The following is a 26,430-nucleotide window of genomic DNA, read 5'->3' on the forward strand; positions in this document are numbered from 1 at the left end:
ATACCTTGAAAATGGTTATTGTCCCATGGCTCCTGTCATTAGCAGCAGGTTAGTGCAGACACTCCACTGAAAATACTGGGCTTAAATTTATTTCCACATAATAAAGACATGGCGCAGAAAAAATATATAATTTTAATGCATTTTACATTGCATCTCAGCCAGGCAGTGAAGAAGATGTTTTTTAAAGAATTCAGATCTTAAACGCAGCGATTCTGTACGAAATGACAATTAATCGGAAGCCCTGGGGGTGGCTGACTAAAATTAAAAGTCCACGTGCATATACCCCAGAAATACAGTCTAAATGTGACAGTTACTTAAAATTGGAGACAGATTGATTTACAGTTTTTTTTTACAACGGCTATGACAGTTTTTTCAATACATTTTACAAGTTTTCTAAACTCTTAACACGGTTAGCACAATATCCGTCTTTGTAGGCTATACAATTAACACATTTCTTGTTGCTTTGACACAAAATGCATCCAGTTAACACCAATTTAAATGGCTTGAGCTTCTTTTACACACAAACTCAACCAAGACCAACCAGAACAGATAACATCATGATCTATTCTAAACAGAACTTACAGGCTTAAGTCAAAGTGACACACACACACACACACACACATGCATGCACACACGCACACCTATCACAGTTGATTCCCATATAGAAAGCACACTCATGTGTCGAGGTTTTTCCAATCACATGAAAGGAATAGTGAGCAAGCGAATCAAAGAACTCCGTCACCAATATATTCAGGTAAGGTTATGCAATACAGTCATTACTATACTATACACAGTATGTTTTGCAGTAAACTACTCTATAAACCTGGAGTGCATTAGTACATACAGTAGATATACAGTACAGTACAGAATGTGCATACATTGTGTCTAATTACTTTTAGAGTCATGGAGTTGGAGGCCAATCAGGTCCCACATGAAATGATCTGTGTTGACGAAGCTGGCTTCAACTCTGCAAAAAGATGTTGCCAAGGGAGAATAATAGGTCAAAGGGCCACCGTTATTGCGCCAGGCCAGAGAAGATATCAGGTGTGATGTGGATAAGAACATGTGGCCAAAAGCAGAAGATTACAGTTTTTCTTGATTGCTTTGATGCAGCCGTCAATTGAAACTCCACATTTTGAGAACAGTTGACACGCAGGCCTAAACAGCGGCACTCATGGTCAAAATGACACATTTTGCTTGCAAAACGCACCTACTGCGTCAAAACATTTAAATTACGCAACAAAAGCTAGTTTTACCTTCAAACAACACAACTTGCAAACAAGTACACTGTATATGAGCTTTCAATTAATCATTACACAATGTACAACAAAATACAGAACTCAGTGTGAATCAGTGCACCATTGCTTGCCATTGTAGCCTATTGCCAATGCCGTTTGTTGTCTTTCTATTTGGGCTGTCAAATTTGCCTTTTTGCAAAGAATTGGATCCAGAATAAGAAATGCTTTGATTAAATTTATATTGAATTCATGACATACTACAAACTGCTGCTGATAACAGCAACAGACAAAAGTAATAAAATACTGTAAATATTAGAGAAAACACATGTAAACCAATATACAGTCAAATCTATAGGGAGTATAGGCCACTTTTGACCTCCTCCATCCATGCTGGCACAGAACAACACAGACCTTCCACCGTTTTTAGGTTTGCAGACTGATTGCTTATTGAAGATTTGTGTGAAGGAGTGTTAAACCTGTGCTTCAGTAAATTCATACTGATCTTGGTGGTTTCTAATGGTTAGGAATAGATGGTTTCTGTTTAGTTACATCCACGTCAACTGTTTTGAAAAATAGTGGGGAAAATGTGTCAACCCAACGAGAAAGGCTTTAAACATTTGCAAGACCGGTCTGGGATAGTGATTATGAAAATGAAGTGGAACCAAGTTTATTTAACCAGGTCAAAGCAAACAAGAAAAACTGTAATTTGTTTTCATTCATTCATTTTCTTGTCGGCTTAGTCCCTTTATTAATCCGGGGTCGCCACAGCGGAATGAACCACCAACTTATTCAGCAAGTTTTTCCGCAGCAGATGCCCTGCCAGCCGCAACCCATCTCTGGGAAACATCCACAGACACATTCACACACACACTCATTCACTACGGACAATTTAGCCTACCCAATTCACCTGTACCGCATGTCTTTGGACTGTGGGGGAAACCGGAGCACCCGGAGGAAACCCACGCGAATGCAGGGAGAACATGCAAACTCCACACAGAAACGCCAACTGAGCCGAGGTTCGAACTAGCGACCTTCTTGCTGTGAGGCGACAGCACTACCTACTGCGCCACTGGCTCGCCTGTAATTTGTTTATTTATTTTTCTTTTTTTTTATATTACAATTATTTTCTGTTTGTATTTCTTGCAGTATTGTCCTTTTTCAAGTAAAGTCTTCACTGCAGCAATTCTGTACTATTATTTTTACATTTAATAAAGCTACTCTGAGATGGTCGTTCATATTTTTGTACTGAATTTCTGCAGCAAAAGAAACAAAATGCATGAATTTACAAAACCCAACAACACAAAACTGTAGAGAGGCTTCAAAATCAGGGCAGACCTGACACATAAAATAAAGCAGTTTCTGTAATTTTAGCTGATTATGGTGTTTTATTGTCAATGTGTTCTGATTGACTAAATGTTCCTGTAGGATGAGAACATGTGTTAGTGTTTTGAATAGTGATTTGATTTTGAAACATGTTTGCAGTGTTTTGTTAGACATGGTGAATTTTGTTAGTTTATAATTGTGTTTTAACCATTAGTGTAGGAGTTCAGTTTCCAATGTGTGATTTTGAGCATGAAATAAGCATTAAACTGTGTGTTTTAGGTGTGTTGCTGCGATAAGAGTTTAACAAACTTGTTAAATGTATTGAAAAAAACTGTCATAGCCATTGTTAAAAACTGTAAGAGTTGAAAAGAAATGCAAATAAATTTGAATAATAAATAACATGCTTGAAAAGGCTGACACGCATTTAACCTTCAACCATTCACCTAATTCTGTCCTTGGAATCCTCCACAGGTGAGTGGGTTTGACAAACCACGTGTAGAAAACACATTTTTTGACACTTGCACCAGTTTTTTAAACATTTGCCAGATCAGCCTGATCTCACTAAAAAACTTAAGTATTTTACGTTTTGCCAGTTTAGTGCCTAATTCGTACAAATACGTACGAGTTCAGTCGTACTAAATTGTACGATTTTAAAAAGGAGGCGTGGCACCTAACCCCACCCTTAAACCCAACCGTCATTGGGGCATGAGCAAATCATACTAAATTATACAAATTAGATTGTACGAATTCATACGAATTAGCCACTAAAACAAAAAGTTACGAATTGCCGTGAGATTGTGTTGGCCAGACACATTCTTACAATCACTCCATATTTAAAAATAAATGCATTTAAGAAGTGTGCCTCACATAGATGAGTGGGCTTGACAAACCACCTTTCCCTTTTTCTCTTTTTCCACAAACACAAACAGTTCCTTTGTATAAATAGCACTTTTTGTGTGTGTTGCCTCTTCTTGTTCAATCGCTGAATGCTTTAATTGTAAGTTCCTTTGGACAAAAGTGCATTTAAAAAAAATAATGTGAGCAAAACTGTTGCAAACTATTTATTTGAGTTGAATTTAAACAAACAAATTAAATTTAATAAAATTCAACTTAATTTGTTTGTTTAAATTCAGCCCAAATAAACTGTTTACAGCCACTTAACGTAAATTTTTTTTAGTAAATCCAAGGAATAACCTCTGAATAATTTTTTTCAGTGTCTGCTAAATGACTGAACGGTAGTGTAAAAACTGAAATAATGCATATAATGTATCAAATACGGCTTCTTGACTTAAGCAGTTTTAAAAGATGAAATATAAGATTTAGCAAAGGAATAAGTCTTTATTGTGAGAAATATATTATCAAGTGATAACTTTTACCTTTGAGAAAGTGAACAGTGACATAAAAATCATAGGTGTAAAAATATAAGGGTGACTATTTTAGGCACCAGCGTAAGACCATTAGCAGATTTTCAAGCTTCTTCTTTTAATCCCTACAGTCAATTTAAGTTGATTATTTAAGCCAGTGCACACAAACATTGCCAGGGGAAACTGCATTATTTTACATGTAAATAATTTCATTTACTCCTCACCGTGTGTGTTACAGTATTACTATATATGCAGTATCACATTTTAGTCATTTTTAATTTTCAGTTGCATTAATACAGGTATACCTTATATAAAACATCATACTGTAGAATAGCACACTTTTTAAATAGTTAGAATTCTCTAGAAGTTAAACTAAATGGTCACAAACATAAACATCATGCTATAGCCAAAATATGTATTACAATTACCACACTGAAAGAACAGTTGAGAAACCTTAACTTACGTACCTGATTCCTCAGTGGTCTACAAGGGTCTGAGATCTTGACTGTAAAAGATAAGAGAGAAAACAAGCATCATGAGGCATTCGGAGCAAGCAAGACAGCCCCAAAACTGGGCGTTACTCCAAACGTACTCCTTCACATCATTGAATCAGCACTGCTAAAATTGCTCAACCAACATTTCAGGCATCACAAATATCTCTCTTTAAATCAAATTTATTGACACAGCATTTATTTTTTTGTCTGTCTTTTAATGGAGAAAGAAGCGGACCAGTAGGGCAATTCACTTAAATTTTGTTTTTGCTATTCAGATTTCTGCTAGCCCTGCTAACACCTGCTCACCACTTGCTCTTTTGCAAGCCAAGTACAGAGTTAATAAGTAATAGCCAACAACAAAGAAAATGCTTAAAGCTAACTCTAAGTGTTATAGACTTCTCCACCATATACAGAGAATGACTACATTGATGCATACAAGAGATGAAATGAATCGCTTAAGCTTTTTATGTAAATCATACCTGTACGCCAAACATCAGAAAGGAAAACATTAGACTGTGTTCACCAAAGCATTTCTACGCAGCTAAAAATGTCAGCGCTCTATAGCTTTGGGTGCTTGTTAGTGCTTTTGTGGCTTTTGGGTTTTTTCCCTCCATTGTGAGAGTGATCTAAAAATGCTAAGGTGTCTTTATGGTGTCTTTTTTCTCAGCTTTGTGACTGTATTTGTGCCATTTCTTGTGTTGTTTTTCAGTAAAAATATACAAGATGCTTCATTATATTTTGACCTCAAAAAAAAAAACACTGATAAAAACATCAGTTTGTAATTTAAATAAAGGAATTGAGAGAAGCAAAGAGATAAACCTTTTACATCTTAACCCTTTAGTTATTTTAGACTATACATGATCAAAATAAACAACTTTGTTAAGATCTCTTCAACCACAGCATTAGAAGAACCATGCTAAAGTTATTTATCAAATTTGAATATTTATTTGGTCAATAAATCAGTTCAGAATGGCCTTTCAGCTATGGTTTTTCCTTATCTGATAGTGTTGAAAATGCCACCGATTTCCAATGGCATTGGTCTCGGCGATAATTTTAAAACCATAAACCAATCTGTTACCATTTTTTAAAGGAGACCATATAGTTTTGCTTAACATTAACAAGTAATTTCTCATTCAAAAAAAAAATAAATAAACTAAATAAAGCATCTGAAGGCTCATCAACCTGTAGTACAGGGGTGTCCAAACTCCTACAAACTCCTGTCCTGCAAAGTTTAGCTCCAATTTCCTTCAACACACCTGCCTGGAGGTTTCTAGTATACCTAGAAAGAACTAGATAGTTAGTTCAGGTGTGTCTAGTTGGGGTTGGAACTAAAATATGCAGGACACCGCCCCTCCAGGACCAACTTTGGACACCCCTGCTGTAGAACACTATGGCTTCACAAGTAAGTTAGTTAGTTAGTTAGTTAGTTAGTTAGTTAACTTTATTTGTCCCTCTAGGGAAATTTCATTTGTTGCTTACACTCACAGAGGCATCTGACATTTCACATTTGGCATTTATATAATAAATCATTTAATAATAATAATACATTTTATTTAAAGGCGCCTTTCTAGCAACTCAAGGACACCGTACAATCAACAAGAATAATAAAACAACAAGAGAAATAATAAAATATACACAGCAATTGTGCAAATAAAATTAAGTATTAAATTAGGTATAAAAACATGGTTCCTCTAAATAAATAATCCAGTCTAGCTGTCAACTGCTACTGAGACATGAGGAATTTAAAAGCTTAACTGCTTAAATGTTAATTTTATCCTACTTCTTACACATCTGGGAACACATTATCGATGACCTGATGGAAGGTGTATGAAAAAGGATGTCTCTCATCGTTGACAATCATGATAGCCTTATTTAGTACTCTTACTATCAATACTCTTTCATTTTATTCCCAACTACATACTGGCTGTTGTTACCACCTTTCTCAGTGACTTCTTCTGGGCCTCAGAAGCATTTAAATGCCAACAGATCGCACACAATGTTGCAACACTGTTGACTATAAAAAATGATCAACAATGTGTTGACAACATTAAAAGACAAAAGTTTCTTTAAGAAGTAAATTCTCAGTTTTTCCTTATACAGACATTCCATACAAAACACTGGATGAGCCAGAATCAATGAAGTTTGAAAGGGCCATTGAAGCAAAGCAACAAGTTTTACCTGGTCACAATGAGCTCCATAAGCTATTTGAGAGTGCATGAACACACCAAATAATTAACATGATATCGGAATCTTTATTGGAAACAGAAAAAGGGATCAGAACATACTTTACTGTCATCCACTGTGATTGGACGGCTGACTAAAATATGATTTTGATTGCACTGAACTGCAAAAAAATGAAAAATAAAAAATAAAACATTTTAAAAATTGTGGATTTCTGTCATAAAGCTATTGTGCTTTGTCCATTTGTGACTGGGGGTACACATTAGATAATATTTCGGATTCCCGAACAACTCTGCTTCTAGGTCAAAACGCATGCATGAGAAGTGATGCAGGAAATGATATAAGATCACGCATGAGCAGAATTCTGGCATGGGATTTCCTCCAAATTAAAATGGTGATCCAAATGAGCATGCAACCCAGAAAAAAAGAAAAGAAAAAAAAGGATTCTCTTAAGTCCATATATGCATATTTTTTTACATTGCAGATCTTCATAACTGATTTTGTTTTTGTGACTGCATCTGATTTTCTTGAAAAACCGTACACCAAAATATCTGGGGTTATGTTTTCTACCCAAATGTTGGGTAGAGGCAATTTTGTAATTTTTAGGGGTTAATTTCTAAATCTTGGGTAGTTTTTGGGTAGAGCTATGTAACCCAAACCTGGGTTATTTTCTGGGTAATTATTGCTAAGAGTTAACTAATGCAACCCTAGCACCACACAGACACATTAACTCACAGCAGGGGCTGATTGGGATGCCATATATTTGATTGTTACCTACCTACCTACCTATCTGTGTGTGTGTTTTGTGTTTAAATGCAATGCTTTCATTGAACACAAATGAGTAATTTTGTTTATCCCGCGGTTAATGATTTAAAAGAAAACAAAAATTACATATGAAAATATAACCTATTTATTAAATCAAATTAGCCTATTATTAAAGTAAAAACAACCAATTATTGGGTAGAAAAAAACAACCTGTGGGGTTAAAATTAATAACCCAATTAATTGTGTTAATTTAACCCCTGACGTGTACTGTCCTATATTTACCCAGCCGTTGAGTTGAAAACAACCCAATTTGGCTAGTTTTTAACCCTGTGTTTTTTAGAATAAATCTTCTTTTAAAAGTTTTAAAAATGGTGAAGGAAAAGTGAGGACCATGCCCAGAACTAGTTGATGTTGCATTTATGTTAATGTGCGGTCATCAATGCCACATACTGTCTCTGATGCCACTTATCCAATGCCAAGTGCCACGTGATATCTGCAACTAAATTGACCAAAGATGAATTAAATGAGGGTGGAAAGTACTAGTTGATCTATTCCTATATTAATTACATGGTTTAATTCAAGATTTAGGCTTCTTTCATGAACATAGCATCCTTAAGCGCAGTGTCATTTCTATTTTTCTCTACACTGTTGGCAAAGCTGTTGCTTAGGTTGATTGTTATTGTTTTTTGACAGAAATATTTACATCTGGCCATCTTTTATTGATCTAGGCTTTTTTTAAAGCAGTAAGCATTTACATTTCATGTCCATATAATGTGATTTATGCACAATGGAACTAAAATATTTTGATCATGTGGTTTGCAGTAGTTTTGTACTGTTTACACTCTTTCTTTCTCTCTCTCTCTCTCTCTCTCTCTCGTTAATCTGTTGCTTAAATGCATTACCTGGTCATACTTTAAAATAAGGTTTCATTAGTCAATGTTTTTACTAACATGAACTAATAATAAACAATACTAGCATGGCATTTATTTATCATAGTTTAACATTTCCTAACACATTATAAAAAAACTAATTCATGGTTGTTGATATTTTAATTAATTTTGTTTTCAACGTGAAACCCTTTATCATGCTTTTATGTTATGTAACAGGCTTGGTCCTTTTTTTCAGGTCTTCACTAATTTGTTCGTTTTGGTGAGATGTTTTCTTTGGAAACGATCATTTGTGGTTATAAGTATACACGTAAATGTTATTTTATTTTTTTTCTGTCAGCTATTACATCTTCTTTTGGGTCAAGCAAATATGGCAATTTATGACACTAGAAAGGTACAAGTTGAGCAAAACTCAAGTGGCTGTTTAAAACATTTTTTTTAACATTTTTAATTTTTTAAATACTGAAATCCAGAATTTTTATTGATTTTCAGTATTACAAAGCAATGGGTGATCTTATGTGTTTTGAAAAGATTTAGTGTTACAAAGGAGTTTTATGTCAAATTTGTGATGAAAATTTAGAGTTTATGGTTTATTAGGCTGTTTTAAATTTTTATGTGTAACATTTGATTGTATAATGTCTTTAAATTTTTTATTTAAGGCGTGACGAAAAATCTAAATTCTCTCTCATTCTTCCTCTCTCTCTCCCTCTCTTTCGTTAATATGTTGCTTAAATGCAACTAATAATAAACAATACTTGTATGGCATTTATTTATCATAGCTTAACATTTCCTAACACATTATTAAAAAACTAATTCATGCTTGTTAATATTAGTTATTGCATTGAGAGTAACATCAACTAACAATAAACGACTTTAATTTCATTAACTAACTTTAACTGCCATGAACAAATAATGGAATAAATGTGTTTTCCAATGTTTGATCATGTTAGAAAACTCAGGGGTTTTCAAACTTTGATCCGCGGAAAAAAAACATTTTTTCTGAGATACTTTTTTCCAATCCTAAAATAAGTAATAATGGTTATAAGTTATTAATCTATATATAGTTTTATGATTTATAATACTTAATTGTAATATGTTTATCCTAAAATCCTTTGCGCTCTTTAAGGTTTTGCATTCAGTTGAATGGAGCAATTAGCGGCTGTAAGTGCAGTACAGATGATGGAAAGATTTTTAACGAAACTCGCTCCCGCAAGCAGTTCAGGCAAATCTGACTTGGCAACCGTTAGGGCAAAAAACAGAAAATATGACCAATCTTACATTGCGTTTGGTTTTACTGCGTATTAAAAGTAGGGAGTCGAAAGACCACAGTGTGTTCTGTCAAGAGATTCTCTCCAACGAATGCATGGAACCATCTAAGCTCAAGCGCCATCTACAGCAGAAACATCCCAATGAGGCTGGAAAATCGAGTGACCATTTCAAACATCAGGAGTTGTGTTTGGCCCGGCAGGCTAGTATTTTTCTGCAGCGAGCATTAGTCCCTGAGAGGTGTTTTAAAGCCTCATATTGGGCATCACTCCACATCGCGCGTGCTAAGAAGCCGCACACAGTTGGCGAAGCAATGGTATTACAAGCTACCAAAGACATCGTCAAAGAGTTATTTGGAGAGGAAGTGGCACGAAAAGTAGATTGTGTGCCTTTGTCAGACAACACAGTAAGCAGAAGCATATGTTCAATGTAAATATTTTGCATGGGGAAAAAACTACAGAAACTACAAATGTTACAAACGTCCAGGTTTAACTTTTTATCTGCCAGTGCCTTATTTAGAAAAGCTATCTTGTTTAGTTGTTGTAAATATTTCATTGTTGCTGTTGTTTTAATGAAATATAAACATTTTGAGAATCGCTGTCGCCACTGGCTTGCATGGCTCAGGATCTGAAAAGCTATGCATCGATGAATTTGCTCTTCAGTGTTTGGACTCTGAAACTGAACTACCCTGATCCAGTTACTATGACCGTTTATGTGAAGCTGCTTTGACACAATCTACATTGTAAAAGCGCTATACAAATAAAGCTGAATTGAATTGAATTGAATCATTTTTGGCTATACTGAGTTGCCAACTAATAAAATAAATAGTTTTAAAAATAATACCATTTTGCATGCCTGTGAAATATGAACTATAATGTCTTTATGTTATACGGAATTTTAGTTTACATATTTATACTTGAAATACATAAGAGACTTTAAACTTTAGACAAAGGGGTCCCTTGCAAGGAATCATCATATTTGGGGGTTACTGAGATTAAAAAGTTTGAAAACCAATCTCACGGCAATTCGTAACTTTTTCATTTCGTGGCTAATTCGTACGAATACGTACGATCTAATTCGTTCATTTTAGTATGATTTGCTCATCCCCCAATTACGGTTGGGTTTAGGGGTGGGGTTAGGTGCCACGCCTCCTTTTTAAAATTGTACAATTTCGTACGACTGAATTCATACGAATTAGCCACTGAACTGCCAAAACGTAAAATACTTACGTTTTCTCGTGAGATCAGGCTGGAAAACCCCTGCACTAACTAACATTAACTTGTGCTACATGACAAAAGCAAATGCCCTTATATGAGAATTAAGGTTTAGGACCCATGCATGCAGCAATTTGATCCAAGATGTCAGAACTGACATTTGCTACCCTTTTTCAATGACATACAATTCCTAGACAAGTAAATATATCTGATCTACCTGCTTGCATTGTAGAATGCTCATGTTGTCTGATTCATATGAAAAACTTATTTCCACATATAAATGAAACCATTCTGAGTATATCAGACAAAATAATCATACATTTTTAAGAGAAAAGAAGAATTACATGTCCAGATCAGCATTTTTATTATGCATAAAAGCTAAGTGTAAGTCAATGCAATTGCCAATTTTTATTTCTGATGCATTTGCTATGAATAATGAATGCATAGCTTAATTGCGATATCACTGATTTAGCTGGGACTGTGTGATTGAATAATTTCTCAGTTCTGCCTTCAAACAAGCTCTGTAGTTTGTGCTTTGTTACAATGAGATTAATAAAAAAGCCAAATTATTTGTTTTGGTGTTCTATGAATCCTTTCATTTCTAATTTTAAACGTGCGATCAAACAGAGGGAAGGATAACATCAGCGAGAGCTGCGGGTGGGAACATGTGTTTGTTGTGGAGTGCAGGTTCCTTCCCTTCTCTTTGAACTGTGCTGGACGGTCATATGGTGATATACGATTTACACAGGAAAAAAAAACAAGGTAAAACAAAAGGAAACAAAACAAGACTGCGAGAATGGCACTTTCACTGAGGATTTCTGGGAGGGAAGTGTCCTGTAAATAAATTCATACAAACATCTATTTATAATCGCCTATTGCATAATGACTCGGGTGCTGAGTGCATATTGAATGGACTAAGAAGTGCTTCTTACAAAATGAAAAAAAAGCTCCTTTCCCACCACAAGTTTTTATTGTTTCCCATTTCATTTACATATTTGACATTTTATTTAAAAACACTTCATTCAGCTTATTCATGCCATCTTTGTGAAAAAAAATACCATGACATTGCCAATATTCTGTTTCATTTAAATCTTAAAAAAAAAAAAAAAGAGTAAGGCAACGCAGTGGCGCAGTAGGTAGTGCTGTCGCCGCACAGCAGGAAGGTCGCTGGGTCGAGCCTCGACTCAGTTGGCGTTTCTGTGTGGAGTTTGCATGTTTTCCCTGCATTCGAGTGGGTTTCCTCTGGGTGCTCCGGTTTTCCCCCACTGTCCGAAGACATGCGGTACAGGTGAATTGGGTAGGCTAAATCAGGCGTGTTCAAACTGTTGGTCGCAAAGTGAACAAAGGTGGGTCGCGCAACGTCACATAGCTGCAGCTGTATTTACACTGCGGTGAATCAAAACCAGTACGATTGACGGCAATAACTCAAAAACCTTTTACACTAAAATATCTAAAGTGTGTTTCCTACAAAAAGACAAAGCTGGTTATGTTTCACGGCTGTCTTTTTCCTTTTTTTTCGCTCGACATTACGAGCACTGCTCCGTTTGAGCCCTTGCAATCTGCCGGTTAGCTGGTAGAACTCGCGCTGAGCGGAGCTCTCAGTAAGGGACCGTCGGAAAAGTGCTTCCTTTTTTCGTTTTTGTTTTTTGCTCCGTCCTGCGTGTTTCATTTTAAACACTACTAATTTTCTCTTAAATGAGCACAAACAGTTACTAAAGTACTCGAATGCTTCATTATATATCTGTGCATTCTTACAATAACACCTCTGTTATCAAACAAAACACAATGAGAGATTCATTTGCTGCTCTCCACTAAATAACTATAGTATCTTTAATCAGATTTCATCAATATATTTGATAGCTTTATTTATTTCTGTATAGGCCTTTGATTTTAATAGGCTAAACCTTTTATTTTATTGTCAATATTTTCTAATGTTTGCTATGTTTTCTATCATTTGAAGCTATTTGTTGTCCTATATTTTTTACATCCCAATGTTGACAGATTGCTAATCAATAAATAGCTATAGTGCTATCTGTTAGTTTTAACGTCAGCTAATGTTATGGAGGGGCATAGATGTTATGGAAAATAGTAATAGTAATGTAACTACCCCCATCAGTCCTTCCTCAAGCAAATGTGTAAATATTAGATCTATTCAGCTATAACGCTAATTTCATTGACATTTTTATCTGACGTTTTCCCAGCTTGTAGTAGTCGATCAAAAAGCTATTTAGTTTCTTATGACTACACCAGCAGTGGAATTTACTGCGATGTGACGGGGCTTGATCATAATCAAGGGGCTTGATCAAAGGTTGATCATATTCTCTTCTAAAAAAAGAAGGGTATCTTTTTCAACAAAAAAATGATCACAGTTACAGTCAGCATCCCACAAAAAGCACTTCGAGCCTAATTTTGTGTATATCAAATCGCAAAATCTTAAAAGCCACACACCATATATTTTGACTACTTTAAATCGATACATTTTTTTTACCCATTTTTCCTTATTAAAATATCATGGTGGGTCTTGAGATTGAATTACTTGCCTAGGTGGGTCCCGGAATAAAAAAGTTTGGGAATCCCTGGGCTAAATTGTCCCTAGTGTATGAGTGTGTGTGTGTGTGTGTGAATGCCACTTTAAAATAGAGTAACATAATGCATAACTGTCCTACAATAAAATACAGTTCATATTATAGTTAAATACTGTATAATTTACAAAAAATGTTAACAGTTTATAATTTTTTTTTTTTAATAAAACCTATTTATAGTTTGTAGACTTATATTCAGTAATATGGAAATACTATTTTCTAATACAAGGTTTTGTAATAACTTAAAAGATAAATGCTAATAACTGAGAATGACTTAAACTACTACAATTTTCTTCATATTGTGCACATTGTTATATCAATCGGCAAATGCAATATATTTGATTTATTTATTATTTAGATGAATTATTTTGATTCTAATTACTTCAGCCTAGATATGGATAAGTAGCCAAACAAACCTAGAGAGAGATACCTCTTTAAATAAGAAAAAAGTTAACACACAAAGTGAATAATAAATATGATAATGACAAACCTGAAAACTGAAAGTACAAGCTTGTTTTCACCAGCGGATGATTCTCCATGCAACATGTTTGTTTCACCAGAATTATGGCCAGCAGCAAGTCAATCATTCAGCTGTAGCTATAAAAAATAAACTCACTATCAGCTGGGAGATGGCAGTCAAACAACCAGCAGATGCTAGGAAAACAACTAAAAGCAAATAAGTTAGGTAAGGTAGCCAGCACCCTACCTGAACATGTATTTTTCTAGCAACCTGCTACCAAGTCAGTATGTCCTATTAGTCATATACAAAATTAATCTATTTCCATGGAATAAGGAAGTAACTGAACCGTGTATTTATAATACCTGCATTGTTCATGTCTTATTATGATAGCCATTCTATCTTTCACTGAGGTTGTGTCTGAAATCGCCTACTACTCGAGTAGGTACCACATTTGAAATTGAATTTACTACATGACTGTAAGAAAAGTGTGTTCTATATCAGAAGTGCCCAAACTTTTTTGTATGTAGGGCCAAAAACAAAATATCATTGATAGCCGCGGGCCGAAATAAAAATACGAAACTATATTACACTTACGTTGTCATGGGTAATTTCCTAATTTTTTTTATATTATTAAAAAATAAATAGAAAACATTACTTTAATTGTATTAAAGAGTCCATATTATGGATTTTTAAAAATGACTCTACATGTAGTGTGTAACACAGCTCTAAGTGAAGTGAAATATCCAGCTAAGGCTTAAATCTGTAAGAGTACAGTGTTTAAAACTGTTGAGTCGACTCATAGTGCTTCAAACGAGTCGTCTTGATAACGAGTCATTAGGTGTTTCGCGATGACGTATCTACGAAACACAAGTAGTTGCGCGCACAAACTCGGGAGATTTGAAACCTGCGGCCCCGCCCTCTAACACAGAAAAAAGCCACACACACACACACACACAGATGCCAGTCAAATAAAGTCATGTTGTGCAGATGGATATTATTGAGTCTCTACCCAAAGATGAAACCTCAGCATTATAGCCCAGCCTTGAGCAGTTTGAGTGCTTCTGGAAACTACATGCTTCCAAAGAAGACTTCATCGGCCGTTTGTTAAAGGAAAGATCAGTAAAGAGTACTGATGGACTATGTCAGAACATAGAGCGTTTTCTTCCTCCATTTCACAAGTGTAAGTACGTGCAATTAGAGTCGTTGCCTCGTTTACTCTAGCTTGCAAATGTATTTAGTTGTGATTTGTTACTTGCAACCGCATGTACTGTATCAGGTTAACTTTATATTATCATATCGCGATTTGGTTACGGACCTCCGAGGAGGAGGGTAATGTATGTGTGTGTGTGTTGTTTCCTCTGAGGAGGAGGGTAATGTGTGTGTGTGTGTGAAAAGAGCAGGTAGAGTGTGACGGGCTAGGAGATCTCCTCGCCAGTTCTTGGAGTTTTTGCTCAATAAAATAGTTAGTCGTTGTTATTTTCAAGTCCATCGTCTGTATTTACATTCACCCACTGGCAGCCAAAATCTACGCCTTACACTATGAAGCGTGTATGCACTCTGACTACTTCTATATTGTTGATTAGCTGCGGTGCATTTCACTCTGTTTCGCGCTGAAGGCTGTCAGTGTCGACCAATCGCAGCAGGCTGTCATCAGTCCAATCAGAGCAGATTAGCTTCGCGCTAAGGAGGGGTTTGGGAACAAATGAATCACTGAACGATTCATAGGGGAGTCGCTGGGATAACTAGGTAAAAATAAATGCAGATTATAAGACCATGAAAGTGTTTTTTGACCTTGCATGCATATTAGACTGTTGTTGGAGACCCTTACAACTGAAATATGACCCTATTTCACTTATAATAGGGGCTCTTTAACTAATGCAATATAACTTTTTAAGCTGTGTCAGTTGCGCCGCTTCACTCCCATTCATAAATTTTCTCGAGTGGCATTATGGGATAGCGTATGGTGCCCATCGGATGAGCACTTCAGAATCTCGCTGAAAGTAGTATGCCATCTGAGTACTTCTCGCAAACTGTTTTTAGAATACTATGCATTTGGACATACTACTCAGCTCGCATACTGTTTTTATTATGCTATATAGTATAGAAGTATGCCATTTCGGACACAACCTGAATCTTGTATCTCCAGGGTTTTGCAGCGTGGCCTTGTGGGATATATATATATATATATATATATATATATATATATATATATATATATATATATATATATATATATATATATATGTGTATCTTCTTCTTCTTCTTCTTTTTTTCTTAGTCCCGTACGGCTCTTTCTGAACAAGTCCTCCATTTAGACTTGTCCATATGATAACAACTTTTTTTACACTGGGCCTGTCACCCTCATACACTCACACACTACAGACAATTTAGCCTACCCAATTCACCTGCAGCATGTCTTTAGACTGTAGGGGAAACCGGAGCACCCGGAGGAAACCCACGCGAATGCAGGGAGAACATGCAAATTCCTCACAGAAATGCCAACTGAGCCGAGGTTCAAACCAGCGACCCAGCGACCTTCTTGCTGTGAGGCGACAGCACTACCTACTGCGCTACTACTTCAGTCATTTATATATAGTTGAAGTCAGAATTATTAGCCCCCTCTTTGAATTTTTTTTTTCTTTTTTAAATATTTCCCAAAAGATGTTTAACAAAGCAGGGAAATTTTCAAAGTATGTCTGATAATATTTTTTCTTCAGGAGAAAGTCTTAATTGTTTGATTTTGGCTAGAATAAAAGCAGTTATTAATTTTTTTAAACACCATTTTGAGGACAAACTTATTAGCCCCTTAAAGCTACATTTTTTTCGATAGTCTATGGAACAAACCACCGTTATTCTAGCCAAAATAAAACAAATAAGCCTTTCTCCAGAAGAAGAAAAAATATTATAGGAAATTATTTTAAAATTCCTTGCTTTGTTAAACATCATTTGGGAAATATTTATTTTAAAAGAATTTCACAGAAGGGTGAATAATTTTGACTTCAACTAATAATTCATTCATTCATTCATTTTCTTGTCAGCTTAGTCCCTTTATTAATCCGGGGTCGCCAAAGCGGAATGAACCTCCAACTTATCCAGCACATTTTTACGCACTGGATGCCTTTCCAGCCGCAACCCATTTCTGGGAAACATCCACACACACACACACACACACACACATACACATACACTCTTACACTATGGACAATTTAGCCTACCCAATTCACCTGTACCACATGTCTTTGGATTGTGGGGGAAACCGGAGCACCCGGAGAAACACAGGGAGAACATGCAAGCTCCACACAGAAACGCCAACTGAGCCGAGGTTCGAACCAGCGACCCAGCGACCTTCTTGCTGTGAGGCGACAGCATTACCTACTGCGCCACTGCATCGCCCTCAACTGATAAGTGTTTTGAATAATTGTGATTACAATTATGACCAAAGTAATCGTGCTTATGATTTTTCCCAAAATCGAGCAGCACTAATATATATATATATAAAGGCCCATATGACTTTTGACCATATCATTTACTACATCTGTGTTACAATATGTTGTGAAGCATGTGTGCAGACTACGTGTGTCATATCTCCAGGGGCCTGTCTCATCATTTAGCTGTAAACGTGTCTGTGCCTAGGTGTAACCAAGTGGAATGAATGACCTACAGAAGCAGCCAATCAGCTCGTCTGCACTCCAGAATTCGCCTCTGGCACAGGGAAATGTGGGTTAACAGACTGTCATAACAAGACAGTAGCAACTACATTTGCATGCCATGGGATTGTATTCAATTGCAGACTTTTCGCCTGAACTGTAAAAAGTCATAAAAGTAAAATTATATATATATAGTTATACAGCTGAAGAGAAAATGATTAGCCTCCTGGCTGTGAAACTGGATTTCTTTTTAAAATATTTCCCAATTGCTATTTAACAGAGCGAGGCATTTTTAAACAGTACACTTTTTTCTAGAGAAAGCCATATTTCTTTTAGCTTGGCTGGAATTGTATATTTCTTTATTTAAAAACTCAATATTAAAAAGGTCAATATTATTAGCCCCCTTAAGAAATATTGTTTCCCCCTGACTGGCTTTACTACAAACTCTGGCTTTTGTACAGAACCCCTGAAGGTATGTGGTGTTGTAAAAAAACTGGGTAAGAGGAAAAGACAGATGTACAAGTTTTTGCATTCTCTCACAAAACTTGTTGTGTTCCACAAACACATCCTGTTCGCTACGTCACATTTTAAATGTAAACTGTGTGTAATGTAATGTCATGACATTTAAAGGCTTAACTAGGTATATAAGGTGAACTAGGCAGGTTAGGGGAATTAGGCAAGCTATTCTGTAACGATGGTTTGTTCTGTAGATCGGAAAAAAAATTTGCTTAAAGGGGCTAATAATTTTGTCCCAAAAATGTTTTTAAAAAATTTAAAACTGCTTTTATTCTAGCCGAAATAAAACAAATGAGACTTTTTCCAGAAGAAAAAATATTATCAGACATACTGTGAAAATTTCCTTGCTCTGTTAAAAATCATTTGGGAAATTTTTTTGAAAGAAAAAAAAAATCAAAAGGGGAATAATAATTAAAACTGTATATATACTTCAACTGTGTGTGTGTATATATATATATATATATATATATATATATATATATATATATATATATATATATATATATATATATATATATATATATATATATATATATATATATATATATAGTTGAAGTCAGAATTATTAGCCCCCCTTTGAATTTTCTTTTCTTTTTTTAAATATTTCCTACAGAGAAGGGAAACTTTCACAGCATTTCCTATAATATTTTTTTTCTTCGGCAGAAAGTCGTATTCGTTTTATTTTGGCTAAAATAAAAGCAGTTTTTAATAAAAAAAAAACATTTTAAGGTCAAAATTAGGCTTTAAGCTTAACCTTTTTTTTTTTTGATAGTCTACAGAACAAACTATTGTATTTAGAAATGTGTTGAAAAAAAATCTTCCTTCCGTTAAACAGAAAATGGGGAAAAAATAAACAGGGGGGCTAATAATTCTGACTTTAACTATCATTTAAAGAATGAAACTCCTTTTGGTATGTTTTGATGCCAGGGGGCACGAGCACAAACCCCATTAATGGTCAAGGTAACCACGTGCTCATGCTTGCCACTTCAGGTCAGAATGAGTTTTAGCATAAGGGGGTAATATAGTCATGCAACTCCAGAATTTTTAATGTCCAGTATGTATTTAAATGATGGCTGGTTCCTACCTGATAGCTCAGATTTGATTCTCATAATTAATTTTGTTCACAGAATTTGAGGTGTACTGTATCATTTTTATTCACAGATTGTAGATGTTGATCTTCCTTAGTTGCACACACTTTGTTCAAGTTTAAGAGTCTCTTTAACACTTATTTTCATTTTATTATAAAGATATTTTGTTTAACTATTTCTGTTTTTGACTATTAAAATTATTTGCCTTAGTAATGTTGGTAAAATAAAGTGGTTAAATAAAATCCTACTATTCCTAAATGTATTGTTAACAATTATATTTATCCATATCGAATGATATAAAACATGATATCATGATGTTTTTGCAATATCGCCTAGCCCTAGATGTATGTATATCTTTTTGACCCTGCACCAACAATACTATCAAAACGCCCAAATGCAGCCTCTATTCTTCACAAAAGATGGACAAAAAGCTGCAAAGGAAACAAACTGGTATACACTGTAAAATGCACACCTACTAAGTTGAAAAATTTATGTGAGCATAAAACAATCGAGTTGTCCAAAAAAAAAAATGTTGCTTCAGCTCATTTTATATAAGAGGCTTAAACAAGCAGCAGAAATAATTTTCTTGAACGTAGACTTTCGGCACAATCACAGAGATGCTGATTCAGGACTAATATCTCACTGCAACATAATATGATTTGCGAGGGAATTTTGCTTTAAATTACAGACATAGTTTCACATAGGATTAAGATCATAGACAACATGTGCAATTATAATAAATGACTAGAAGTAATCAGGTAAAACTAATCTTGTGCAAATAGGGCTCAAATCCACCGATGATTTCAGGGATCACAATGTTATTTTTTTAAATGGCCTGTTCAGCCTTCAGGTTTAAATCCACTTAATATCATATATATATCTCAAGAGGTTATCTAGAATAAAACATTTTTAACAAAATTTTACTCTTGGGTGTTGAATAATTGCTAATGTTTGGAGATAATCTGGTAGCTCCATTTTTATTTTGATTATGTCCAGTTTGCATCATAAATGGTAGCTGCGTCCCAAATCGCATACTTATGCACTATTCTACGCCATTTTGTAGTATAAATAGTGTAAGCAGTGCGTTCACACTGAAAACTCTAGAAATAATAAGTGCACTTTAATTACCCGGATGATGCACTCATTTAGCCGCTAAAATGAAGTGTGGAATGATGGACACTTCACGCACTCAACGACCACAGGTTTGTCTACGTAGCGGAAGGGGCGGAGCTATCAGACGCACATATTGGATAACTTTATTTATTTTGGATGGTGAAAGCAAAATTCTTCTATGAGAGTGATAATAGCGCCTCCCGATGGTGAATGAAGTAATACTCACGGCAGGTATTATTTGATAATTCGGTCGTTTATTTCACTGATTTGGCAACCGTCAAACATCATCAGGGAAACGATTTGAATTTCCGTAAGTGTGCCATTTGGGAGGACACTACATACACATACTATCCTGTTGAGTGTGTAAGTGTATAAGTACATAGTGCATAGTGTATTGTGTGCCATTTGGGACGCAGCTATTCTTTTTATATATTCAAGAACATTGAGGCACAGTTAAAATGTGCATATCAGTTCAGTACAGAGAAACACCGAGCGCTGAAAAAGGAAGTGGGTTTCCAATTTAGTGGAAACTGATGTGTCTTTTAAACAGTAACTGACATGCAAAACCCCATTCCGACATTAGTCATTACCAGTCTACATCAAGCAACAGAACAGCAACACGTCCACACACCCTGACCACCTTTGAGGTCCAAAAAAAATTACGGTTACCAATAGGTATACATAAATAAATAATCATATCTGGAATGTTAAAGGTCTTACAAGTACATTAGTGTACGCTAGGCTTATATTATATTGAATATCAAAATAAACCCTCTACAATAAAAGCTGGCAGGATAATGGATCCTTTTCACAAACTTTCACAAAATTTTGTAATTGTAACCAATTTTTATATTGTCATTGAAATTAGTGAGAAGTCAGTGAAAATATTTCATGTATTTGTGACATGTTTTGTGTTAGAATTTACCTAATTAAAACTGGTTTATGCTATCTGAAGGTGTTTAACATCTGGATGTGGGCATGTTTCTTTCTACCTAACCAGTTTCATTGTTATTGATTTATTTTGCTTTAAAGTAACAGAAAATTATAGTCTTTTTTTTGGTAGATTTTATTCAGGATATACATTTATTCATCTATGACAACTAATGCTTCTAAGAACCCTGGGAAAATATTAATGGTAAATGGCAGTCGCTTTAAGTCTTAAAGGTCAAAAGCTGTTTAACAGATATTATACTGTACACTGGCTTACAGATTAGCAGAGCAAGCAGTGGGAGGTGGATGGACATAAGGATTTTCAGCTAATTTAATCTATTGCATCACGGCTGCAGTGTGTCAGGAGATTCATATTTCACTAAATCATTACTGTTGAATGGTCTCTGGAGGAGAAGAGCGTATTCACAAAAAAAAAGTAACAAATGACTATAATAATGGGTCATCGTACAGTTGCACAGCTGACTTTTTTTTGTACTATTTTTATCAGCATAAAGATACTGAATGAACGAAGAATAGTGCTGCAACATTTTTACTTCCCTTATTTCTGTCTCTTTCAGAGCCTGAGAATAAATATAATAAATACCCAATAAAGGTTCAAAATAACCCAACAAAGCACCACTAATTTAACCCAACTTGTTTAGTTATTAAACAAACCAACATAGGTTAAAAATAACCGAACAAAGCACTAAATATTTCTAACTTAAATAAATAACTCAACTTTTCTTAGAGTGTCTAATTCATTCATTCATCTTTATTAATCTGGAGTCACCACAGCTGAATGAACCACCAACTTATCCAGCACATGCTTTATGAAGCGGATGCCCTTCCAGCTGCAACCTATCACTGGGAAACATCCATACACACTCATTTACACACTCATACACTACGGACAATTTAGCTTACCCAATTGACCTGTACCACATGTCTTTGGACTGTGAGGGAAACCAGAGCACCCGGAGAAAACCCACGCGCACACGAGAAGAACATGCAAACTCCACACAGAAATGCCAACTGACCCAGCCGAGGCTTGAACCAGCGACCTTCTTGCTGTGAGGCGATCGTGCTACAGCTACCTATACTATATATATATATATATAAAATTAAAATATATATAATAAAATATATCATCTTAAATATAGAAAAAAATTCTTATGTTTCAGAATAATTTAGACAGATCTACTACTTTTAGGTAACTGAATTTAAAAAAGTTATTAGCAGTCTTTAAGGGGGAAATTTATGACTAACATTGTGAGACTAGTCTAAGCACCAGCCAACTGGTCACATAACACTACAACTTTAAATTTACTTATTTATTATTAATAAATATATAATAAAAAAACACAAAAATATATAATTAAAGTAACACCATGAATTACATTTTTAGAGAATTAACTTGTTTTATAAGTTATGGCATGATTTTGAATTTCAATAATTATCATAATGTATAATTTAATAATAATGAGCATTTGTTTTTTTCTTTTATAAAAAAGTTTTGACACATTCTACACTGTATAGGCGCAGTGGGTAGCGCTGTCGCTGCTGAAAGGGCATCCGCTGCGTAAATCATATGCTGGATAAGTTGGCTGTTTATTCTGTTGTGGCAACCCCAGATTAATAAAGGGAGTATGCCAAAAAAAAATGAATGAATGAATGAAAATTGTATACACTTAATGAACACTATACAAAAATGTCTTGTTGTCTTCATTTTTTATTTGAATCAAATTAACCTTTTGGGTAGGCCCACATGGAATCTGCGCGCGCAGAATTCCGCAGATTTCCAGCCCATCATTAATTCTGTTTATTTACTTGAGTAAATCTAAGTTTATTCAGTTTTTAAATTAATCACAGTAATATTATAGACTAACATGAAAATGTTCATCTGATTTATGTACAATGCAGTTTGTAAAGTAATATTTTCTGTTTTTTAGTGGATGTATTATATGTGAGACTTACTTTGTTTATCAAATAAAGTGAATCTAATTGGATTTGCATTTTAAACTTTAAATAAAAGTTAAAAAGATATTATATTTTATTTTACACATTAATGTTTTATTTATGATACTCCCAAAATTATTCCGCAGAAATCCGCAAATTTTTACCAAAATTCTCCAAGTGGTGCTCGCTGCAGAGCCATTTGGGCGAGCTGAGCTCCAGCGAGGGGGAGCTTGAGCTTGAGCTCCACCTTTTTTGCACTTCTTTTACGAGTGATGTCACTGGGGGTAGGGTTAGGGGTGGGGTTGGTGTACGCATTAAAACAGCTTACAGGAGGCAGAGCGAGAGCTCATGCTCCCCCTCGCTGGAGCTCAGCTCTGCTCAAATGGCTCTGCAGCGAGCACCCCCTCAGCAGAAATAGCAAAAAAACGTCCGCAAATTCCGTCTGGCCCTACTTAAGGGTCATTTAAACTAAAGTACAATGACTGGCTTAAAATAGACTATATGCCTAAGCATGCTAATAGGACTTTTAACTTCCCAGTAACCTTGTTTAAATGCTTCCGGTGAACTACATGTCAATGAAAAACCGGCACGTTTAAGGTCAGTTTTCTTTAAAAATCAACAATCTCCACTGGCTGAATGATATCCGATATAAAGTGGGTCTCAGATTGTACAAGAAGCACTGCATTAAATTACATTTTCCCCGCCATGTCTTTATGAGCATTCATTTTACCCTAGTATATTCAATGGAGCTTCTGCACTAGCCTGCCGATTCTGACAGACGAGCGCGAGTAAAAGGCTTTTTAGTCTCGTTTTACGCTTGAGCAACTAAATGAATGCCAAAGTCTATTTAATTGAATGTATTTTAATGAAATGACAACATCGATGCTGAAAAAGAAATTGTATAAAATGGAAAAAACTCACAATAATAGGTCACCAGAGGTTGGGAAGAACACTAGCTCGGCATATACCCTATAGCTTCTTCCTTGAAAATGATGAATTTAAGTTATAATTAACATAGTTAACATAGAACCTGCAGAGAACATTATAAATTGGTTCTCCCCAAAAAAGACAACAGCATCCATGTTTTAAATTAGTGTAAATTATTGTATAGACAAAAATAGACAACTGCTTGAGCCTTCGGTGCCTTTACTGAATCGTGCAGGGCACGTTTGTGGATTTAAAGCTTATTTAAACTACTATAATCCCAATTAGTGTGATAAGCGGCAAACAAGCGTGTAGTATGTAATTTTACTATAACAGACAACAAATAAAACACTTAACAGCATAACAAGTTTTTCACGTTACGTCGTTTCAGTTAGAAAAACAGTTATATCAGATAAATTTGTGACAAAAATTACGAATCATCTATGTGATTCGATTCCTTCGAATCAGCGGTTCTAACGTTACCCGTTTAAATGCTCAAGACTCGACTCACAAGAATGTTTGATTCGTGATTCGAACACCATAAAAATTGTTCTCAAGTACATGTCTACATAAAAAATAAAAAAGTACATGTCTACATGAGCATGTGGGGAACTGAGGAGCCAAAATATTACAGAGGGGCGCGCCCTTATTGGAGCTTATTGAGATTAAACACGGAGCTATTTAGGAATACATTTCACGTTAAAATCATTCAGGAAATTTGCTATTCACTGTTAATATCCCCCCTGGTCAATATATCCTAATAATAACAACAATATCTTCATTTCGGGATGGGACGCACATATGTTATGGAGTGACCCGACAGAGCATGTGTGTCTCCACTGGCATGTGGAAACAGGTGGAGGAAAGACGCAGTCCAGACTGGCTGCTTTTCATGTCTGAGCATTTACTACAGTACACAACAATAAGAGCTCAGTGAGGGTACCATCAGCCATGGCTAGCTGCGGTTTAAAAGACCATGTCTGGCCAGCGCTGCTTTACTGAATATCCTTTTGAGTTATCATTACTCTCACATGGTGTTGCTCACTCATCACTGTCGCAACATGGAAATGTCATGAAAGCTACTCACGTTGTCACGCTACTGAGGATACAGAGCACTCCTCCATTTCCCACAGTTCTGGCATTGCCTTTCACATTCGCGTGCATTGTCTCTCCCTCCGTAAATCCATGAATAAACGCTTAGGCTGTAGATGTTATAAAACGGTGAGCTTTCGGATTAAGCTGCTGTCGCCCAATGAGAATCCGCCCCCCATGGCGTTATGCTGCTGGACCAATAGGTGTCATCCGTACTAACGGCCGCGCGCGTGTGACAACTGTCTTCAGCAGCAGCAGCAACAGCAGCATCCTCTCAGTTCATTCTGACTTATGCACATCACAGATAGCAGGCTCCACGTTTCATTCATGACTTAAATTTAAAATTATAAAGTGAAAAATATTTAATGAGGAGAGACATAACTGTTAAATGGCAATTAAAAATTATTTAAAGGGATACTCATTTTATTATATTTTGTTTATTATACTTACGTTTGATATTTAGTGATACATATTTTAAACAGAAACATATATTTAGTTATTAAAATATATTATTATTTTCTACCCAGAAATAAATGTTGGCTACGAAGGCTCTGTAGCAGTATGGACCCTTCAAGTAAACAAAGGTACCTACTGCCCCAGCGACAGCTTTTTTAACATTTACTTCTAAAAGAGTGTATTATATATTTTTTATATCCAAATATAATCTATACCAAATTATCTAATTATTATCTATACCAAATTTACACCAAGATATTCATTTATTATTCTACACCAGATTGTATCAGTTTTAATACCATGACCTGTTGACACAAGGCAATGGTGGTATTATTAAATTTCACATTAGTGGCCTCTGTGTCGTGCTAATCTGAAGCCGGTTTATTGACAGTACATAAAACAATGTTGTAACTTAAAATCCTGATGCTCTGCGGAAGTTCATGACCTATTTCTGTGGTCTAAGAAAAACATCTGCACTCTTCGGTGGTTTCCTGTTCTTCTATCTTCATCTCTAGGTGCGAGACAATGCCTTTTCTCTTGAAGTAAGCTGCTCTCTGTGCTTGTTTACAACTTTATTGCATGCCGTTAAATGGTTGGAGGATGATATGTGAGTTTTAAAGTCAATGTTAGTTTGCATTGCAGATATATCAGTGTTGTACTGACAGGCAGGGGTGCAAAATGCAAATCATGCAGACTACACTCACCGGCCATTTTGTTAGGTACACCTGTCCAACTGCTTGTTGATGCAAATTTTCAATCGTCCAATCACATGGCAGCAACTCAATGCATTTAGGCATGTATATATGGTCAAGACGAACTGCTGCAGTTCAGAATGGGGAAGAAAGGGGATTTAAGTGACTTTAATAGCGGCATGGTTGTTGGTGCCAGACGGGCTGGTCTGAGTATTTCAGAAACTGCTGATCTTCTGGGATTT

At 35.5% G+C, this 26,430-nt stretch overlaps 1 protein-coding gene across 2 annotated transcripts in view; it reads right to left on the bottom strand.

Moving 5' to 3' along the window:
• The window catches only part of slco4a1 (solute carrier organic anion transporter family, member 4A1), a 58,315-nt gene extending 33,096 nt beyond the window's left edge, over positions 1 to 25,219 (bottom strand). For both annotated transcript variants that reach the window (XR_015522923.1, XM_087306051.1), the window contains exons 1-2: positions 25,036 to 25,219; positions 4,393 to 4,430 (exon numbers count right to left, since the gene is read on the bottom strand). The gene's annotated coding sequence lies outside the window, so the exon portion shown is untranslated. The remainder of the gene's footprint in view (positions 1 to 4,392; positions 4,431 to 25,035) is intronic.
• Between the last annotated feature and the right edge of the window lie 1,211 nt (positions 25,220 to 26,430).

The sequence above is a fragment of the Danio rerio genome, chromosome 23 (genome assembly GCF_052040795.2).
Source record: "Danio rerio strain M-AB ecotype USA chromosome 23, GRCz13ab, whole genome shotgun sequence".
NCBI lineage: Eukaryota > Metazoa > Chordata > Actinopteri > Cypriniformes > Danionidae > Danio > Danio rerio.